Here is a 20,848-nt window from a genome sequence, read left to right as displayed (position 1 = left end):
CTTGGTAACTAAAGAAAACCTCCTTTATAAAAGATACTCCATTTCAGGTATTTTGCATAATGGCAGCATTAGCAAACCATAACAAGTAAGATGTGTCTCACAATATCTTTTAAAAATAAAACTTCCCTTGATCTCAGATATAAAGTATACATTTCTGGCTTCTCTTAACACTTCAGTCACAATGTTTTCTATGAAAGATTCTTTACTATTTTAAATTGATTGAACTTGACTATCTCATATCTCCACCATTTTACTATAAAATACTGTAAGTTCACTCAATGTGTTATTGAACTAAGATCAACTTAGATGCAATATATGGCATACTTGAAATCCTGAGAAAAAGATTCCAGGAAACATCTCCAACACCATTAATTTAAAATTTTTAAAATATTTCAAAACTAAGGTGTTTGGAGATCTAAAAATTCTAAAAATTGGATACTTTGTGGGAATTTTCTGGAATGATTTATTTCTGCATTACATTATGCTTTTCATTTGTACTATTTATATTTTTAAATTTATACTCATTACTATCAATATGCATTTCTATATTTGGAAGTAAAAACTAGCTAAGTGTGATGACCTTATCTGAAAAAGTGATGGACTGGTCTATTGATTAGGTGATTCATGCATTCATTAATTTCACCACAATATACCTCCACAGGCCTATAAAATAAGAATAACAGCCGCTGATATCTTTTCTTTCATTTTATAAAAGTTGATATTATTTGTGGGAATCAGTAATTATTTAAAATATTTTGAAGTTGAATAAGATGAAATGTATTGAGCCTTCTGTGTTGTATAAAATATGTTTTAACATGCAAGTTGGACATAATTCAGAATGTGAATAAGCTGAAACATATAAAGACTGTTTTATGTTTATGTGTAAATGTATGCATTGTTGGTAAATCTGTGAAAAATAAATGGATGTTGATTCACAGCCAATTCCTCATTAATGTTCCATTTTAAAACTGAAACTGTAAGTTGTGAAATTTTAACCTGTTTTTGAAGCCCCTTCACTTCTTGGCCCCTAGGCTAAGTTCTTAATAAACCCCATGAACAGCACATAATGTGCTGGATTAGCTTAAGTGATCTATTTCCTTGATGACTTGAAAATGTGGAATAGACCTTTCCAGATCTGCTTATCCTTCCACACTCAAATTATCTAAAGGAACATTAATGAAAGCAGTTACTTTCAGACTGACTTCCTGCTTGCAAGACTATAAGTTCTCTCATTTTTACCTCCTTGAGCATCTTTGAAAGAGTTCACTAAGAAGTTTTATCTTTCTTGTTGTTGCTGTTTTATGCCAAACTGTTTACTGTTCACTGAAAGCTTAATGATAGCCTCATATGATGAAGTTGGCTAAAAATGTCCACTTCAGTTTTTAAACTAGATCTAACATAGTGAAACTGGTTTCGCACTGAAGGTAGACAACTCAGGAAGATTTTCTTAACATTTTCTACATATCAGTCTATCCTTTCAAGCCAATTATCAGACTACTACTGTTATATTATAGAAATACAACAGGCTTCAATTGTTTGAAAACAGAATAAAGCCTTTCTTATGTTGCACTCATGAATCAATGTTATGTCTCTAGCTTTAATTTACATGTGACAACACATCAATTGAAACTTCATTCCATCATAGGAAGATATGTTTTATGCCTCAACTCTGCTACTTACTTGTTTCATAGCTCTGAGAAGTTTTTGCCCATCTTTGATATATGACTTCCTTACATAGAGAATTTGTAAAATACACTCCTTATGAATTAAAAATTTAGAAAATATTTCAAATAGAGCCAGTTTTCAAAATGGTGTCTATGTTGAAGAAAAATAAATCAGTAAGAATTACAAATCATGGACAAAAACTGTGATCCCTTCAGCACTTACATTTCTTCCATCCTAAATCCATAGGACTACTGTTTTTAAAAACACATAAAAAATGTAAGAGGAAAATCCAGGGCTCTGCATTTGCTAATGGGACTTTCTCTTGAAAATATTATGACATAAAGTGTTTTGAAATGATTTGTATACAGACTCTAAAACTTAGATCATTTCGTTACTTGCAGATTGGCAAGGGACAGGAGGATCTCTGCACAGCACAGTTTTTCAGGGGTAACTAGAATATTGCACAGGTGCTCCCGTCCCACAAAATATAAAAGAAAATAGCATTTATTTTGATGCATAAAGTTGAAGAATGAATTTTCAATATAAAGAATTATTAATATAATTTTCCATTTATATTTTCATCCACACATCCATATAAAACTTAGTATACTTAAAAGCTAAGTCAATATTTCAAAATATTTAGGGATGAATTATGCACAGAAAGGGCTAGAAACTGCATGTGTGAATGGCAAAAAAATGCTTATATTTTCTTTCAAAACATGCTGTGAGAAATAGATAGAACTACACCTGAAGTATAAGGGCTCATGTCATCTTATTTTTATGACAAGGATTCACTTATTTACTTTGTACCACCTGAATATGCAGCACAGAGGTTAGCAGAGAAGATAATAGGCAAATATTTGTTATTATTAATTAAATAGCAATAACATAAAAAAATGCAACTTTTAAGATAAGCAGAGCTAACTATAATTAAATTTATTTAAATATTTAAATTAGTATTCTGCATATTGAAACTTTGGGGAGCAAGAGGAGCACTCCTGTTTTGTTGGCATCAGCTCCACTAGGTGCTGTAATCCAATCACTCTGTGCTTTCATTAACAATTATCAATTCTGCTTAAAACTGCTGGGACTGAGTTTTTCAAGTCAATGAATAATACCTAATACCTTGGCATTGGTCTCATTGTGTAAGTAACAACCCTATTAGTATTTTCTATTCCAATTTTATTAAAAATTAGCAGAGCAGGAGAAAGTTGGGGTGATTCATGGAGGGGCATAAAGAGGAGGAAAAGAAAACAGTGACAACAAACACTAAGTTAATATTGTCTTTTTTTACACTGGAGAGGGAAGGCAGGGCTTCTGGTAAGGATCCAGTCATGTTTCAGGTGCAGGCAAGGACGAGTGGGAACCTGAGATGATTAAGACCATGGCAAGAATCATTCTGTTTTCTAACCAGGCCACCTTTGTTCAATTTTAGTTTAAAATATATTGAAGAAATGGCACTAGAGAAAATCCATGGATATGTAAACCTTGGCATTAAAATAGATCACCATTGTAATTTCAAATAGCTAATTGGCTCAAGATGGCTCCAGTAAAGCAAAAGATCTTCCATGATTTTTAGAAATTCCACTGGCATTTATGTCATTGATTACTAGTTTAATTCAACTTTGCTCAGACAACATAGCCATTACAATTTTAACAACTGGGGCATGTTGATTTTTGGCCTAGTAAATGGAATATTTTGACATATGCTGAAAATGTACTTGAAAAATATTATGTACCCAAAGAGCAATAATCTGTAAGTCCTATTTAAGACAAGTTAGTCCATTGTGCTACTCAAGTTTTGTATATAGTAATTAGATTTTATTTATATCTCCAACTATGATATTGGAATTTTAAAAATTCTCCTTTGTCATATGTCATTTTTGTAGTATGTTTGGCAGGTATGTCATAGTGCAAATTTGTAATTGTTAAATCTTCCTATTAAATCAACTTGCTTATCATGATAAAAACTTCCCTCTTTATATGGAACCATATTTCCTACATCTGGTCTATATCATTTTACTAGAATTCAGCCATATAGCTATAATGATTTTTTTTTTTTTTGGCTTGTTTTGCATTTTATATTTTCCCATCTTGTTTAAAATTTTATTTTTGATGTATATTTTTCTGCTTATTTTAAATATTATTATTTATCAAGAGCTTATAATTAGGTATTTCAGTTTTTCATAACAATAAACAAATTTTATGTTTTAATTGGGTCATTCAGTTCCTGAAATTTTAATGTCATTAACAGCAAATGTTGAATTTCTGTCTACTCAAATACTTTTGGTTTGCTATTTGTCCTACTTTTTCTTTGTCCAATATTTCTTCTATTGCATTGATAAAGTATAGTTTTCCTTTTTTACCATCCAGTAGATTTTCAGCTATAAAACCTTATCTCAATAATTTTATATATTACCCTAGAGATTTCAAAATCCATCTTCAACTGTTTACATTCTATCTGGTTTCCATGATTAGTTGACAGATCACTCATATGAACAATTATCCAAATATCTATCTGGATATTGCTGTACATGGCCATAGATTTATTTTAAAGGTGATTGTTTTTAAATATGCATTTAGATGACTTATGCAAAAGTAAATTTTGTAATTGCTATGTCACTGTCACAGTTCTGAGTACTTAAGAGTAATTTTGCATCATTCTACTCAAACTCACTCACAGAGAGCTTCCCTTCCCCAACATCCCCATAAGAGACAATGGCTGGCAAATAATGATGGGTAATCTGGCTGCCTCTAGAGCCAAACAGCCTATGTTTCTAGGCAGGATCTACAACTCAAGGATTATGCACACTTTGGCAAGTTATATTTTCTTGACTTCTTGAACCCACATATTTATCCTTTCATTGTCCTTCATTCCTTGCTGTACCCAGTGTATCCATCTGAGATGATTTCCTTAAGCCTGAAAAACATGTCAACATTTTTGTACCATCCAGGTGATGGATTTGAAACTTCTCTGCTTTAGCTTCTCAGAATATATATTTCTTTGCTCTTTGTTTAATACTTCCATATGTTCCTTTTTTTTGGTCAGACACTATTATTAATACTCAACCTCCATAAAAATAGAATCATATAGTACATATTCTTTTGTAGGTGACTTCTTTTTTGATCACCATATATTTTTGGCTGGGGATGTTTTTTAATTTTTTTCTTTTTTCTAGGAGTGTTCCACAAGATTTATTGCCCATATTGTAGATATTCATTCTTCTAATAATTGACATTGTGTTTATTATCATGTTTTAGCTATGTAGAAAAATAAATTTCCTTTAAAATTGCTATACTTGAGTTGGTGGACCTAGACACTCATTTTTCTTGAGCATATAGGACATAAATTCATGGATCAAAAATAGACACATGTGATCAGTGGATTGTGAGAAGAAGCAGAAGAGTGAGCTCCAAGACTCAGTCCTTCCACCATAACAACTATTAAACAGGTAAGACCTGTTTGAAACAGCTATTTTGGATATCCAGGAACCAGAGGAATACTGTACATCATCCAGGGAAGAGTAGGTGGAAGAGTCTGACAAATTATGGCAAAAAGTGGAAAACTGCTCTCACCCCAAGTTGGATACTATCACACATATCCCACTCTTGCTGCACCCCACAAGGGGCCCAACACTTGACAAGCTTGCTGGTGATGTAAAGGGATGTAAAAATCTTTGTACAGCTAAGCACTGAACAGAGATTTGGTTAATGTCTTGGATTGCTGGCCCCCCACTCTAAATGTGATCATTGATTCAACCCACCCTATAGAGGCAGTGGTGGCAGCCATTATTTCAAATATCCTGAGTGGTAGAGGTGAACTGAAGACAGTACCCTTCCACATATCTGCATGAGACAGTTAGATGGAAGAAGTGCATTATCTGGGCAAGCCAAGAGAACTCAGCTTTGAAAAGCTGTGAAGAAAGATACTAGTGATTTACTTGGTCCTCTACCTAGGGCATTTTGGAGCCAGTCTGTACAGTCAAAATGGTTGACTGGCCCTGATTCAGCAGAAGAGACAGACTTGGGAAAGCCCTTTTCATCATGTCACGCAACCCAGAATTTGCCCTACATGCAATAGCAGCTTAAGGCAAAGAGAAACATGTAAGAATTATAGAGGCAGTGATTAGAAGTAATGGCTTGTGGGCTTCAAAGACCCAGGAGCAGCACATGTTTCTCCTAAGAAACAGAGGGACAAGTGAACTCCTGAAAATAGAGGAAATCCAAAACAACTAAGAATAAAAAGCACAGGAGCAAACACAGACACAGAATGACAATGGGAACCACGCACACTGCATTCATTTTGTGCAGACATCCCTGCTAGGAGGGATGATGCTCAATAAAATCTCTACTTTATCACCACCTGGTTACAAAATCAAGAAACATACATCTTCAGGGAATAAATACCAGCACTGACATATTAAAATGTACAGTGTGCAACAAGAGTACAAGACAAAGAACCAAGAAATGATGGCCCATCCAAATGAAAAAGATAAAAATTCAGCAACTGACAATGAAGAATGCCAGAATGTGGACATGCCAAATAAAACCTTTAAAAATGATCTTAAAATGCTCAAGGAGATGAAGGAAAATAAAGAGAAAGAACTAAAGGATTTAAGGGAAAAAATGAATGAGCAATATAAGAATCTTAGTAAAGATACAGAAATTTTAAAAGGAACCAAACAGAACTACTGGAGTTGAACACAATAATAACAAAAACAAAAATTGTTCAGAAAAGTTTCAAGGGCAGATTGGTGCTGGCAGAAGAAATAATCTGTGAACAAAATGAAAAGACAATTGAAATGAATAGGGTTGAGCAACAAACATAATAATTATGAAAAGTGAAAATAACTTAAGAGATCTCTGAAACACCTCCAAATGTACCAATGCATGCATTACAGGAGTTCCAAAAGGAGAGGAAAGAAAGGGGAAGAAGGAATAGTCAAAGAAATAATGACAGAGAACTTCCCAAGCTTAGTTAAAAAATGAATATACACATCCAAGGAGATCAGAAAACACCACACATTAGAAACATTAAGAAAAATAAATCATGTCATTTATTGATCACATTACTGAATGCAAAGTACAAGTAGAGACCTCTGAACCCTCAGAGAAAAAAGCAGTGAGTTAGGTTCAAGGGAGTCCCAATAAGGTTCAGTGCTGATTTCTCATCAGAAATAATGAAGGAATGAAGACAGTGGGTTCAAATACTTAACGTGCTTTAAGAAAAGACTTGCCAACTGGGAATTATATATCAGGTGAAACTTTCTTTCAAAATTGAGGGTGAGATTAAAACATTATCAGATAATCAAAAGTGGTTCATCCCCACTAGAGGTGCCCTATAAGCAATGCCCTGTGTGTTCTTCAGACTGAAAAGAGAGGATACTAAACAGTGGTTCAAAATGGCAGAAATAAATACCTGTGATAAATTAAAAGTTTGGGTATGTATAATGCCAGTATTATTGTGCCAGTGTATTTTTTGGTATGCAACTCCACTTCCTACTTCCTGCATGTGCTAAAATCCACTTGCATGAAAAGTAATTATAAATCTATGGTTTAGAATGTACAAAATACAAAGGTATTATTGGTAACAAGTACAAAGAAAAAGCTGGGGATAGGGAGTTGTATAAGCAAAGTATATGTGTATGTTATGAAGTTAAATTGATATCAAAATAAATATAATTGTTATATATTTAGGAGATTTTTTTGAATTTACAGATTTTTTTAAATATCCAATCTTTCATTTCACTTGTTCTTCCTGTGTTTGTAATGCTTACTGATTTTTAATTCTGATTTATTGGTATATATTCACTACCATAAAATCATCCATGTTGTACAATTGACTGTACACAGTACCATCAACAGTTGTGCATTCATCACCCCAAACTATTAATTCAGTTTTATTGAGATATATAAACATACCATACATCCATGGTGTACAATCAACTGTTCACAATACCATCATATGCATTCATCACCCCAATCTATGTTTGAACATTTTCCTTATACAAAAATCAGAATCAGAATTAAAAAAAAACACCCAAATCATCCCCCACTCTACCCTATTATTCATTTAGTTTTTGTCCCCATTTTTCTACTCATGCATCCATACACTGGATAAAGGGATCCACAAGGTTTTCACAATTGCACGGCCACCCCTTGTTATCTACATTGTTATACAATTGTCTTCAAGAGTCAAGGCTACTGGGTTGGAGTTTGGTAGTTTTGGGTATTTAACCCTAGCTATTCCAATATATTAAAACCTAAAAAGCATTATCTATATAGTGCATGAGAATGTCCACCAGAGTAACCTCTGAACTTCATTTGAAATCTCTCAGCCAATGAAGCTTTATTTTGTTTCATTTTGCATCCCCCTTTTTGTCAAGAAGATGTACTCAATCCCATGATGCCAGGTCCAGATTCATACCTGAGTCATATCCTGCATTGCCAGGGAGATTTACACTCCTGGGAATCAGGTCCCACATGGGGAGGGCAGTGAGATCACTTGCCAAGGTGGCTTAGAGAGAGAGGGCCACCTCTGAACAACAAAGAAGCACTCAGTGGGAGACTCTTAGGCACAGTTATAAGCAGGTTTAGCCTCTACTTTGCAGTAAAAAGCTTCATATAGGCAGCCCCAAACAGAGGGCTCAGCATGTCAACCCATCAGTCCCCAGTGTTTGTGAGAAAATCAGCAACAATCCAGGTGAGGAAGTCCAACATAGGAGGTTAAATTTTAACCCTTTAGTAACCACAAGGCAAATCTATGTAAAATATATTCAGACAGAAAAGAGGAAACATTCAATATGGTAAATCACAGAAAATCAAATAAATGCAAATATAGACATAAATGGAAGAATTGGGGTGAAAAAAGTATAAGACACACAAAAGCTAAATAGTGAAATGGCACAAGACAGTCCTGCATTGTCACTACTGACTTTGAATATAAATGTATTAAACTAACCAGTCAAAAGGCAGAGGTTGTTAGAATGGATAGAGAAAAGTATGATCCAATTATTTGCTGGATGTAAGAATGGGAGAAAGAGGAAGATAAATTACAGTATAGAACAGTAAGTTGCAGCTATGGGCACCCAGTTCCCTCTCTCATGGATGGCCATCCTGGACCCCAGCCACTGGCTAGCTCACTTGTGACAGAAGGGGACATAAATACCCCCTCCTACATGCTAGGGTTTGTGCTAGCTCATCACTGATCAGTTTAGGATGAGAAAATTCAGATTGCTGATGGCCTGGCTATGTGGGCATAGTTTAAACCTGCGCTGGACCAAGTCAGCAGCACCCATTGTTTCAACTTGCCCTGGACAGGGATAGTGGCAGTCATTGTTTCAACCCTCCCCAGTGGTGGTGGTCATGGCAGTAGAGATTACAGATGCTGTGCTTGGTTAGGGCTGTGTGGGACAATTAAGTGAAGCTATGCATTTGCTGGGCAGGACAGAAAATCAGCTTTGATTTGATATTGGGGCTGTTCTTGGCTGCATTCTGCATGCCACCCAAGGGAAAGTTAGAGCCAGTTTCTGCCACATTTATAGGTTCCTAGCCCTGCTTTGACTGGAAAAGACTGCTGAAACTCCTCTCCATCATACCATTCATCCTAGAATTTGTCATCCAGGTTAATGTAGCTTGAGGCAATAAAAGTTTTGACTGTAAGAAGCTATAAAGGCAAATAGGCTGGGACAAAGGTCTGCCAGCTTCAAACACCCAGGAGCTGGAGGCCTGTCTCCTGGGAAATAGAGAGGACAACTAAATTCCTGTAAAAAGGGGTACTCCAAAACTAACAAGCAAAAGCTCAGGAAAAGACACATGCCCAGAAAGACATGGAAAACCCTTCAAACTGCATTTGCCTTGGGCAGGCCTTCCTGATGGGAGGATGAAACTCAAGGAAATCTCTGTTTTATCACCATCTGGTTACAAAATCAAGAAATAGGCATCCCAGGAAATAAATCCCAGAGGAAACATTTAAAAATATTATGCATATTGTACAACAAAATAGTACAAGCCAAAGAAACAAAAAAGATGGCCAACCAAAGGAAGAGGATAAAAGTATAGAAAACACAAATAAAGAGCACAAGAATGTGGGTATTCTGTAAAAAGACTTTTAAAATTGTTTTTTAAAAATGCTTTAGGAGTTGAAGGAATATATAGAGAAAGAACTAAAGGATATCAGGTAAAAAATGAATAAGCAATATGAGACTCCTTGTATAGAGATAGAAATTTGAGAAAAGGAACCAAAGAGAACTACCAGAGTTAACAACCACAGTAACTGCAATGAAAAAGTGTTTAAAAGCAGATTGGAGTTGGAAGAAGAAAGAATTGATGAACCCAAAGTTAGGACATTTGAGATGAGTCAGGCTGAAGAGCAGAAAGAGAAAAAGAAAAATAACTTTTAAAAGCAAAAATACCTTAAGGAACCTCAGGGACACAATCAAGTGCACCAATATACACATTATGGGAGTCCAAGAAGAAGAAAGAGAGAAAGGGGCAAAAAGAATCTTCAAAGAAATAGGGACAGAAAACTTCCCAAACTTAGGATAAAATGTGAATATGTACATCCAAGAATTCCAGAGAACTCCAAAAAGAATAAATTGAAGAAAAACATACACCCATGATATATTGATTACAGTATCAATTGTAAAGGAAAGAGAGAGAGTTCTGAAAGCTGCAACAGAAAAGCAATGTGTTATGTACAAAGCAGTCCAAATTAGATTGAGTGTAGATTTCTCATGATAAATGATGGAGGCAAGAGGCAATAGGGTGTAAAGAATGGCCAGTGAAGAACTTTTTATCCTGCAAGACTGTCTTTAAAATGATGGGATAGATAGGACATTCTTAGCCAAAGCTGAAGGAGTTCATTACAACCAGACCTGCCGTACAAGCAATTCTAAAGAGAGATCTTCAGATTGAAAGGAAAGGACAGTAGACAGTGGTTCAAAGCAGCATAAAGAAATAAGGACCTGTAGAAAAGGTAACCATTTTGGTAATTATAAATGCCAACAATATTGTAGTTTATTGTTTGGTATGTAACTCCACTTCTTGATTCCTACATGTGCTAAAATGCAAATGTAAAAAATGAATGACAAAACTGATTTGAACTCACAATTTGCAACAATGTAAGTGGTGAAAAGCACATAAAAAGGTGGGGATACAAAGGAGTAGAAGAAAAGTTTATGTTTATGTTATTGACGTTAACTTGGTATCAAAGCAAATATGATTGTTATATATTTAGAGTACTAAATTAAACCCAATGGTAATCACAAGGAAAATAGATGAAAAGTAAATATGGATAGAAATGAGAAAGGACTCAATATGACACACCAAAAAAATCAAATAAACATAAATGTGTGTATTAATGGAAGAATTCAGAGTCAAAAAGACTCACAAAGTCTAAATAGCAAAATGGCAGAAGACAATTCTGCATTAATAGAGTGACATTAAACATAACTCTCCCAACAAAAGGCAGAGATTGGCAGAATGGAAGAAAAAGAATGACCCAGGAGACTTCTAGAAGATGGCATAATAGGTAAGGCAGAGCACACTTCTCCCCCATGTAATAACTATAGAAAAGGCAGAAAACGACAGTGACAGTAGTTCCTGGGTATGAGCAGCCAGAGAAGGACCCTTACAGTATATAGGAAGACTGGATGTAAAAGTGGAGAAAATACATCTGAAAGGAAGGGATGAGTTTATTCAATTAGGGCCCCTGATGGGGTTGGCTATTTTGAACCCATCCAACTGTGTGTGAGAGAGAGGAGCTCTGCACTACTGCCCTGCCATCTCAGCAATTAACTACTGACATAACCCTTGACCCCATGGCTGGGACCTTGGATGAGGGTACTCAGGAAGGAGAGGACTTGTGATTACCACACACAGAAAACCTGGCAAATTTACTCTTCTTTCACAGAAGCCTGCAGGGTGTATGGGTGAAGAGGCAGGAATAAGTGAGGGTGCCACACAGAAACACCCAGAGATCATCCCCCCAACACTGTAGCTGTCAGACTCCAGTGTGCATGCAGAACTGCTGCACTGTTTGGATCTGAACCCTGTTTGAACCCCACCCAATGCAGTCACAATTAGAGAAAAGTGGGCTTGAGGAGAAGAGGTAGCACAAGAGCATCATCTGCTAGGTAGACAGGGAAACTGCCCTCTGGCAAGTTGTGGTTCTGCCAAACTTTATATAAATGTCCAAATAAACCTGCATTTCCTAAAATAACTGTATCAAGATAAGCAGATGTCAAGATATCAAGAGAAATTACAAATCACATGAAGATCCAAGAAGATATGGACCAGCCAATTGACCAAATTTAAAAGCCAGAGGAGACACAGAACTTGGAACAATTAATCAAAGAAGTGTATAAAAATCTCTAAAATAACTTCAATGGGTTGGCTAAAGACATAAAGGACATAAAAAAATACACAAGAAGAACATAAAGAATTTGAAAGAGTAAATAGAAAAAGAGCAGATATTAAGGAAAAAAACATATTTTAGATGAAATTGAAAATATACTATAGACACAAAACCAGAGAGTTGAAGATACAGAAGAAAGAATAAGTGACCTAGAATACAGGAAAAAAAGAGTATGAATGCACAAAAGAACAAATGGTGAAAAAAATTGAAATGGAGCTCAGGGAAATGATGGACAACATGAAGTTCCCAAATATAAGACTCATTGGTGTCCCAGAAGGAGAAGAGAAAAGTAAAGTGCTAGGAGGATTATTTGAGGATATAATTATGTAATGCTTCCCAACCTTTTAAAAGACATAAATACACAAAGAAGTCCAGCAAACTCCAAATAGAATAAATCCAAATAGAACCACCCTGAGGCATATACTAATCAGTTTCTCAAATGCTGAAGAGGAGGAAGTCCTGAAAGAAAGACAGAAGTGATTTGCCACATAAAAGGGAAGCCATGTAAGACTAAGTACTGACTACTCAATAGGTGCCATAGAGGTAAGAAGGCAGTGGGATTACATTTAAAATTCTGAAAGAGAAAAATTACCAGCCAAGGATACATTATCCAGCAAAGTTGTATTTCAAAAGTGAGGGAGAGTTTAAAATTTTCACAGACAAACACATGCTGTGGGAATTTGTTGACAAGAGACCTGCCCTGCAGGAAATATTAAATGGAGTTCTGCCCACTGAGAAAAAAATCCAGGAGAGAGAGAGTTCTGGAGAAGGGTGCACAACATAAGAGTATTAGAAAGGGTAATTTAAGGATATAAAAGCAAGAGGGGGAAAACAGAACCAAAAAAACAAAAAAACAAAAAAAAACAAACAAGGGATAAGATGGTTGGTTCAAGAACTGCCTTCACAGTAATGTTGAATGGGAATGGATTAAACTCTCCAATTAAAATACATTGACTGGATTAAAAAGAATGATCCATCAATATGCTGTTCACAAGAGACTCATCTTAGAGCTAGTGGCACAAAGAGACTGAAAGTGAAAGGATGGAAAAAATATTCCACAGACACTCTAAACAAAGAAAGCAAGGGTAGCCATGGAAAATCAGATGAAATAGATATTAAATGAAAAATGTCATAAGGGACAAAGAAGTACACTATATATTAACAAAGAGAAAACTTACCAAGAAGAAATAAAAGTCATAACTGTTTATGCACCCAACCAAGAAGCCCCAAAGTACATGAGAAAATCCTTGGCAAAATTGAAGGGAGAATAGATGTTTCTTCCAAAATAGTGGGAAACTTCATTACACCTCATCTTCTATATATGGAAAATAAAGACAGAGGACCAATAAGGAAATTGAGACTTCATTATGATAAATTAATTAGACTATATATATGTGTGTGTTTGTGTGTGTGTGTGTATTATTGCATTCAAAATAACAGTATATACATTTTCTTTAGTGCTCATGGAATGTTCTCCAGGAAAGATCATATGTTGGAGCAAAAACAAGATCAATTTAAAATGATTGAAATCATTCAAACCATATTCTTTTAACATAACAGAATGTAGCTGGAAATCAATAACCACCAAAGAACAAGAATTTTCAAAAAAATATATAGAGGTTAGATGTAAATCTCCCATGCAACTTGGGACATGAATCCTAAGGATGAGTCTGGATCTGGGATCATGGGATTGAGAAAACCTTCTTGACCAAAATGCTGTTTACAAGACACTCATCTTAGTCCTAGTGGCACAAAGAGATTGAAAGTGAAAGGTTGGAAAAAATAAAGTTTCCAGGGCTGGAAGATATAAATGGTGTGAAGAAGTCATACTGTGGATTATTCTTATGCATTATAGAGATATGGCTTTATAGTTTTTAGTGTATTAGAATAGATAGAGGGAAATACCTGAAACTATTGAACTTGTTTTCTGAAGATAATTGCATAACTATATAGCTTATACAGTGTGATCATGTGATTGTGGAAATCCTTGTGGCTCACACTCCCTTTATACACTGTATGGACAGATGAGTAGAAAAATGGGGACCAAAGTAAATGAATAATAAGGGAATCTGGGGGCCCATGGGTTGCTTGTTTTTGTTATTTTTATTTTAAATTTTACATTTTTTTGGAGTAACAAAAATGTTCAAAAATTGACACTGGTGATGAATACTCAGCTATATGATGATACTGTGAACAATTGACTGTACACTTTGGATGATAGTATGGGATGTGATCATATCTTAATAAAATTACAAGGAAAAATATATATGGGGCTAAACAACACACTCTTAAACAATAAGTGGGTAAAAGAAGAAATTGCAAAGAAATCAGTAAATAACTGGAAACAAATGAAAATGAGAACACAACATATGAAACCTAAGGGATGCAGTGAAGGAGGTGCTAAGCAGGAAATTTATAACTCCAAATGCATACATTAGAAAGGAAGATGGAGCTGATACCAAAGGCCTAACTAAACAAAAGAATAAACTAGGGAATGAACAGCAAATTAACAATAATGCAAGTAGAATAAAAGAAATGACAAAGATAAAAGCAGAAATAAATGATCTGGAGAACAAAAAAACAATAGAGGGAATAAATAAAACCAAAAATTGGTTCTTTGTGAAGATCAACAAGATTGACAAACACTTACTAAACTGTCAAATACAAAATAAAGAATATCCAAATAAACAAATGCAGAAATGAGAGAGCACTCATTATTATGGATCTCAAAGAAATTTTAAAAATCATTAGAGGATACTATGAAAAACTGCATGCCCCAAAATTAGACAACAGAAGAAATGGACAATTTCCTGGAAACAAACCTAGACTGACCTGAGAAGAAATAGAAGACCTCAATAAACAAATCATAAGTAAAGAGATCCAATAAGTCATCAAAATCTTTCTACAAATAAAAGCCCAGGGTCAGTTGCCTTTACAGGGAAATTTTACCAAGCATACCAAAAGGAACTGACACCATTCATGCTGAAATTCTTTCAAAATATTGAAGAAATAAAGAATGGTACCTAACTAATTTTATGAAGCTAATATCACTCTATCATGAAAACTAGAAAAATATACAAGAAGAAAAGAAAACTATAGGCAAAGCTCCCTAATGAATATAGATGTAAAAATTCTCAACAGAATACTTGCAAGTTGAATCCAAAGGCACATTAAAATACTTAGACACCACAAACAAGTTGGGCTCATTCCAGTTATGAAAAGGTGATTCAACATAAGAAAATCAATGAAACACAACAGATAAACAAACTGAAATGTAGAAAATAAATGAAAATACTCATAGATGCTGCAAAAGCATTTGACAAAATTCAGCATCCCTTGTCAATAAAAACAATTTACAATGTAGGAATTGAAGGAAATTTCCTCAGTATGATAAAGGGCATAAGTCAAAACCCACAGCCAACATGTTCCTCAATGACTGAATGTTCCTCAGTGAGAGAATGAATGCCTTCCCTTAAGATTGGGAATGAGATAAGGATGCACAATATCACCACTACTATTCAACATTGTGCTAGAAGCTCCAGCCAGAACAATTCAGCATGTAAAAGAAATAAGTGCATCCAAATTGGAGAGGAGGAAGTAAAACTTTCATTAATTTTAGATAATGTGAACCTATGTTTGGAAAATTCTGAGAAATTGACAACATAGGTGCTTGAGCTAATAAATTCAGCAGAATGTTAGGGATACAAGATTAAGGTGCAAAAATCAGTAATGTTCCTTTATATTAGTAATGATCTAACTGAATAGACAATCAACAAAAAAAATCCATTCACAATAGCAACTGAAAGAATCAAGTACATAGGAATAAATTTAACCAAGGTTGTAAAGAGCCTCTACACAGAAAATTGCAAAACTTTATTAAAAGAGATCAAAGAGATTCTATATAGTTTGGAAGACATCCCATGTTAGGAATAGGAAGGCTAAACATCATTAAGATGTCAATTCAATCCAAAATGATTTACTGATTCAATGCAATTCCAATAAAAATTCAAACATACTTTGCAGACTTGGAAAATGAATTATCAAATTTATTTGGAAGAGAAAGGGAAATTGAATGGCAAAAAAAAAAAACAATCTAAAAAAGAAGAATGAAGTGGGAGGACTATACTTCCTAACTTTAAAGCCACAGCAGTCAAAAGAGCATGAACCTGGCACAAAGACACATGTATTGATCAATGGAATGAAATCTGGAGTTCAGAAAGAGACACCCATGTTTGTGGTCAACTGATTTCTGACAAGGCTCCCAAATTCATTGAACTGGGACAGAATAGTCTCTTCCACAAATGAGGCTGGGAGAACTGGATACCCATATCCAAAAGAATGAAAGATAACGCCTACCTCACACCCTATACAACAATTAATACAAGCTGGAACAAAGACCTAAATATAAGTCAGTACAATTAAATTCCTAGAAGACAGTATAACAAAACATCAATACAATTATTTTAAGAGGTAGTAATTAGGCTTTACAACCAAAGCTCAAGAGACAGAAGAAAAAAACTAGATAAATAGGAACTCCTCAAAATCAAAAGCTTGTGTGCTGAAAGGCTTTTGTCAAAAAGGCAATGATGTAGCCAACACAATGGGAGAAAAATTTTGGAAACCATACATATGATAAGAGACTGATATCAAGCATATATAAAGAAATCCTACAACTCAACAACAAATGTACAAGCATCCCAGTTATGAAAGGGGCAATGATATGAAAAGACATTTTTCCAAAGAAGAAATACAAATGACTACAATTCACATAAAAATATTTATCTTCAATAGCAAGTAGGGAAATGCAAATCAAAACCACAATGAGGTATCATCTCACACCAATAAGAATGGCTGCCATTAAATAAACAGGGAACTACAAATGATGGAGAGGATGTGGAGAAGCTGGAACCCTTATCCAATTCTGGTGGGAATATATAATTTTACAGCTGCTGTGGAAGACATTTTGGCAGTTCCTCAGAAAACTAAATATCAAACTACCCTATGATACTTTAATTTCACAACTATGTACATATCTAGAATATCTGAAAGAAGTGACATAAACAGACATTTTCACACTGATGTTTTAGTGGCCTTTTCATAATTGAGAAAAGATGGAAACAATCCAAGTGGCCTTAACACATGAGTGGATAAATAAAATGTGTATACATATGATAGAATACTATGCAGAAGAAGGAATGAAGTCCTGAAACATGTGACAAAATGAATGAAGACTGAGAACATAATGCTGAGTGAAATAAGTCAGACACAAAGGGAGAGACCTTGTATAGTATCACTAATATGAACTCTGTGATTAATGTAAAATCAGGGTCTTAAAATGTAGAATATAGAGAACCCAGATATAGACAGAAGATAGAGAAGGTGAATGATCACCTAATATGTACAGATCTTTTAATGAGGTTGAACTTAATGGAATGGGAAAGGACAAGGGCAATGAAAGCTCATTAATGGGATTAAAAATATCAGTGTTGTATTGAAGGTGAACATGACTGAAAGGGGTTGTTAATGTCATGTATCCCACAGATAAGCACTACAAATATAAATATGTGATTGCATGATGTGCTTATAAGGCATGACATTCGTACAAAGAGTTAACAACATAGTGGTATATGGGGAAAACTAGCCATGGTGTACTGTGTACTGTATTTAATGGGAATACCTTACTAGAAACACACTAATACTAGGGATAAATAATTAGGGGGTGTGCACTGGTTTGAATGTATTATGTCCCCCAGAAAAAGCCATATTCCTTGATGCAGTCTTGTGGGGCAGATGTTTTGGTGCTGATTAGATTGGAATCCTTTGAGTGTTTCCATGGAGATGTGACCCACTAAACTGTAGGTGATAACTCTGATTAGATAATTTCCATGGAGGTGTGGCCCCACCCATTCAGTGTGGGCCTTGATTGCTGGAGCAGTATAAGCTCAGACAGAAGAAGCAAGCTTGACACAGCCAGCAAGGACACTGAAGAATGCACTGGAACTGAGAGAGGAGCTTCAGCATACAGAGACATTTTGGAGATGGACTTTGAAAGTGGACTTTTGCTCTGGAGAAGCTAAGAGAGGACAAATGCCCCAAGGGTAACTAAGAGCGACATTTTGGAGAGATGCTGAAGCCTAGAGAGGAATGTCCTGGGAGAAAACCATTTTGAAACCAGAACTTGGAACAGATACCAGCCGTGTGCCTTCCCAGCTAACAAAGGTTGCCCAGATGCTAATAGCCATCTTCTGGTGAAGTTACATGATTATTGATGCTTGGACACTTTATAGCCTTAAGACTGTAACTGTGTAACCCAATAACCCCCCTTTATAAATGCCAATCCATTTCTGGTGTTTTGCATTCCAGCAGCATTAGCAAACTAGAACAGGGTGATAAGAGCTTCAGGGTGTTTTGGGTTATGATAATCTTTTAAAACTGAGAGTCATTGTTGACAACAAAGTGAAGATAATGTTAGACATTGATTGTTTATCTTGGACAGAATATGTTCTGTGTGAAATTAGGAACCTGCTACTTAATAAGTCAAGCCTTTGATCTTCAGGTTTGCTGTTGTGAAACTTATGGCTGTAAAAGGAAGGCTAATTCTACTTATAATTATATCTAACAGTCACTTCCAGAGAGCCTCTTTTGTTTTTCATGTGTGGCCTTTCTCTATCTAAGCCCAACTCTGAAAATAAATTCATTATCCACCCTGCTACATGGGACATGACTCCCAGGGGAGTGAATTTCCCTGGTTATGTGGTATATGACTCCCAGGAAGGAGCCTGACCCATACATCAGGAGGTTGAGAATGTCTTCTTGCCCAAAAGAGGAGAAAGAATCATTGCAAACTAAGGCTTCAGTGACTAAGAGATTTAAAACACAGTCAAAAGTTTGCTTCTAGAGGTTACTCTTGTGCAAGCATCAGCTAAATATTCCAAATGGCCACAGTATGCCAAGCCCAAATTAACATTAGTCCCCAAAATTCTAATGAATACCCAGATCCCTATCTGAGACTCTAAAATTTCACTCACTGAGTTCATTTTTCAGAAACTTAAATCCTCCAGAGTATTCCTGTGCCAGATATGTCCCCACACCCAGAGGTATTAGCCTCTTCAAGAACATCAACCAGATGCACCCTCTTCCCCATACTAATGACACCACTTTACAATATAAAAAAGTTAGGGTGGTCAGTGCCTAGATATCCCTGAAGATTGAAATTATGGTCCAATGAGAGGAAGAAGTAGCAACAGGCAAGATAGGATTTAACAAAGGATTATGAATATTGAATCATATAAATATATTTCTGTCTCTAGTGTAGTAGAACATCTAGAAGGAAATATACTGAAACTATAGAACTGTAGCCCATAAAATTCTTTGAAATTTGCTCTATAAATTCCTGTTTAATTTTACTTTGAAAGTTTTCATTTTCTAGTATATATATTATATTTCACAATAAAAAATCTAAAAAAATCAGTTGGGTATAAAAAAAATTGATTCAAGTGTAGGCTGTCTGCAAGAGACTCACCTTAAATTTAAAGATAAAAGTAGGTTGAAAGTGAAAGAATGGAAAAAACATAACATGAAATTATTAGCTAAAACAGAGCCAGGGTAGTTATAGTAATACCATAAAAATTAGATATTAGGGGTTTTGCCTAGGTAGGGTCTTAGTCCTGGTGTGCCACTGGGAGCTCCAGGATGACCATGGATGTGGACCAGATGTGACCTTTTGCCTGAAGTATCTGAGTTTATTCAGAAGTATTACTGCACACTTGAGGTTGCATTTTACATAAAGGAAACACTGGTATGTATGTACAAGAACCAGAACCACAGAAAAGTGTGAAATAAACCAAACAAGTGGAAGTTGAGGATGCTGAGATGATCTTTGTTGGGGTTGACATGTAGGTGAAGATGCTGAGCCGATCTTTTTGGAGTGACTTCAAATTCAAAACCAGTTGTTTCAAACATTTTTAACAGAGTGACCCCATGTCTAATTCAAGGAGAAAATAGTATGGTCACCTCTGGCAAGTCACTGCTCATGCATTGCAGGCTATAAGCCCTGTGACCCCTACATCAAAAGAGCATACACCTTGCCAGTTTCTCAATCTGAATCAAGTGTAACAGATAGTCCTATTATTATTGAGACTTTGAACCTGACTATAAAATTAATTTACCACAAGTGATGCATAATAACTCTTCAGTGCTATGTTCCCCTTTCAGTTCATTGCAGCATCCAGGAAAAGCAGCACATTCTGTAGGATGTATGGATGAAAATCCTTGTGTATCAAAGTTACTTTCCACTTCTGATGTAAATGTCATAAATCCCAAAAGACCTAAAGTCAGTGATGGACTTTCTTTAGCTTTGTCCTGCTTGGGTATATCTCATACAAAAAACAATCAGCAAGTATACCCTCCAAAGATGGTCATACCTTGTTAAACCATGTTCAGAATGGAGCACTTTTTCCAATAATTTGTGAAGGACAATTTCAAGCCTATAAATCCAGTCAGGGAAAATGGAGGATGGGAAAAATATATTTTTCAAATATAGCAAGTGAAGAAACTGCTGACTTCAAGAAAGGAAATATGATTGCATTACTTCATGACTTTTACTATGTACAACATAAAGAAGGTGGGCAGCCAGAACAGAAGACTGACACAATCCTTAAATGTCTCAGCTGCTTTAAATTTCTAGAATTATTAATTTTATGAACCACATGAAGCAAAGGTGTGACAGCTGGGAAAGTCACACCACCTGCCAGCATGGCCACTGGC

The 20,848-nt window shown here is 35.4% G+C and overlaps 1 pseudogene; it reads left to right on the top strand.

The window, feature by feature from the left end:
• The first annotated feature begins 19,882 nt into the window (after positions 1-19,882).
• On the top strand, positions 19,883-20,513 carry LOC119505194 (annotated as a pseudogene).
• Positions 20,514-20,848: the final 335 nt, after the last annotated feature.

The sequence above is a fragment of the Choloepus didactylus genome, chromosome 10, assembly GCF_015220235.1.
Source record: "Choloepus didactylus isolate mChoDid1 chromosome 10, mChoDid1.pri, whole genome shotgun sequence".
Classification (NCBI taxonomy): domain Eukaryota; kingdom Metazoa; phylum Chordata; class Mammalia; order Pilosa; family Megalonychidae; genus Choloepus; species Choloepus didactylus.
Note: the sequence above shows the minus strand (reverse complement) of the source record. Positions and strands in the feature narration are given on the sequence as shown.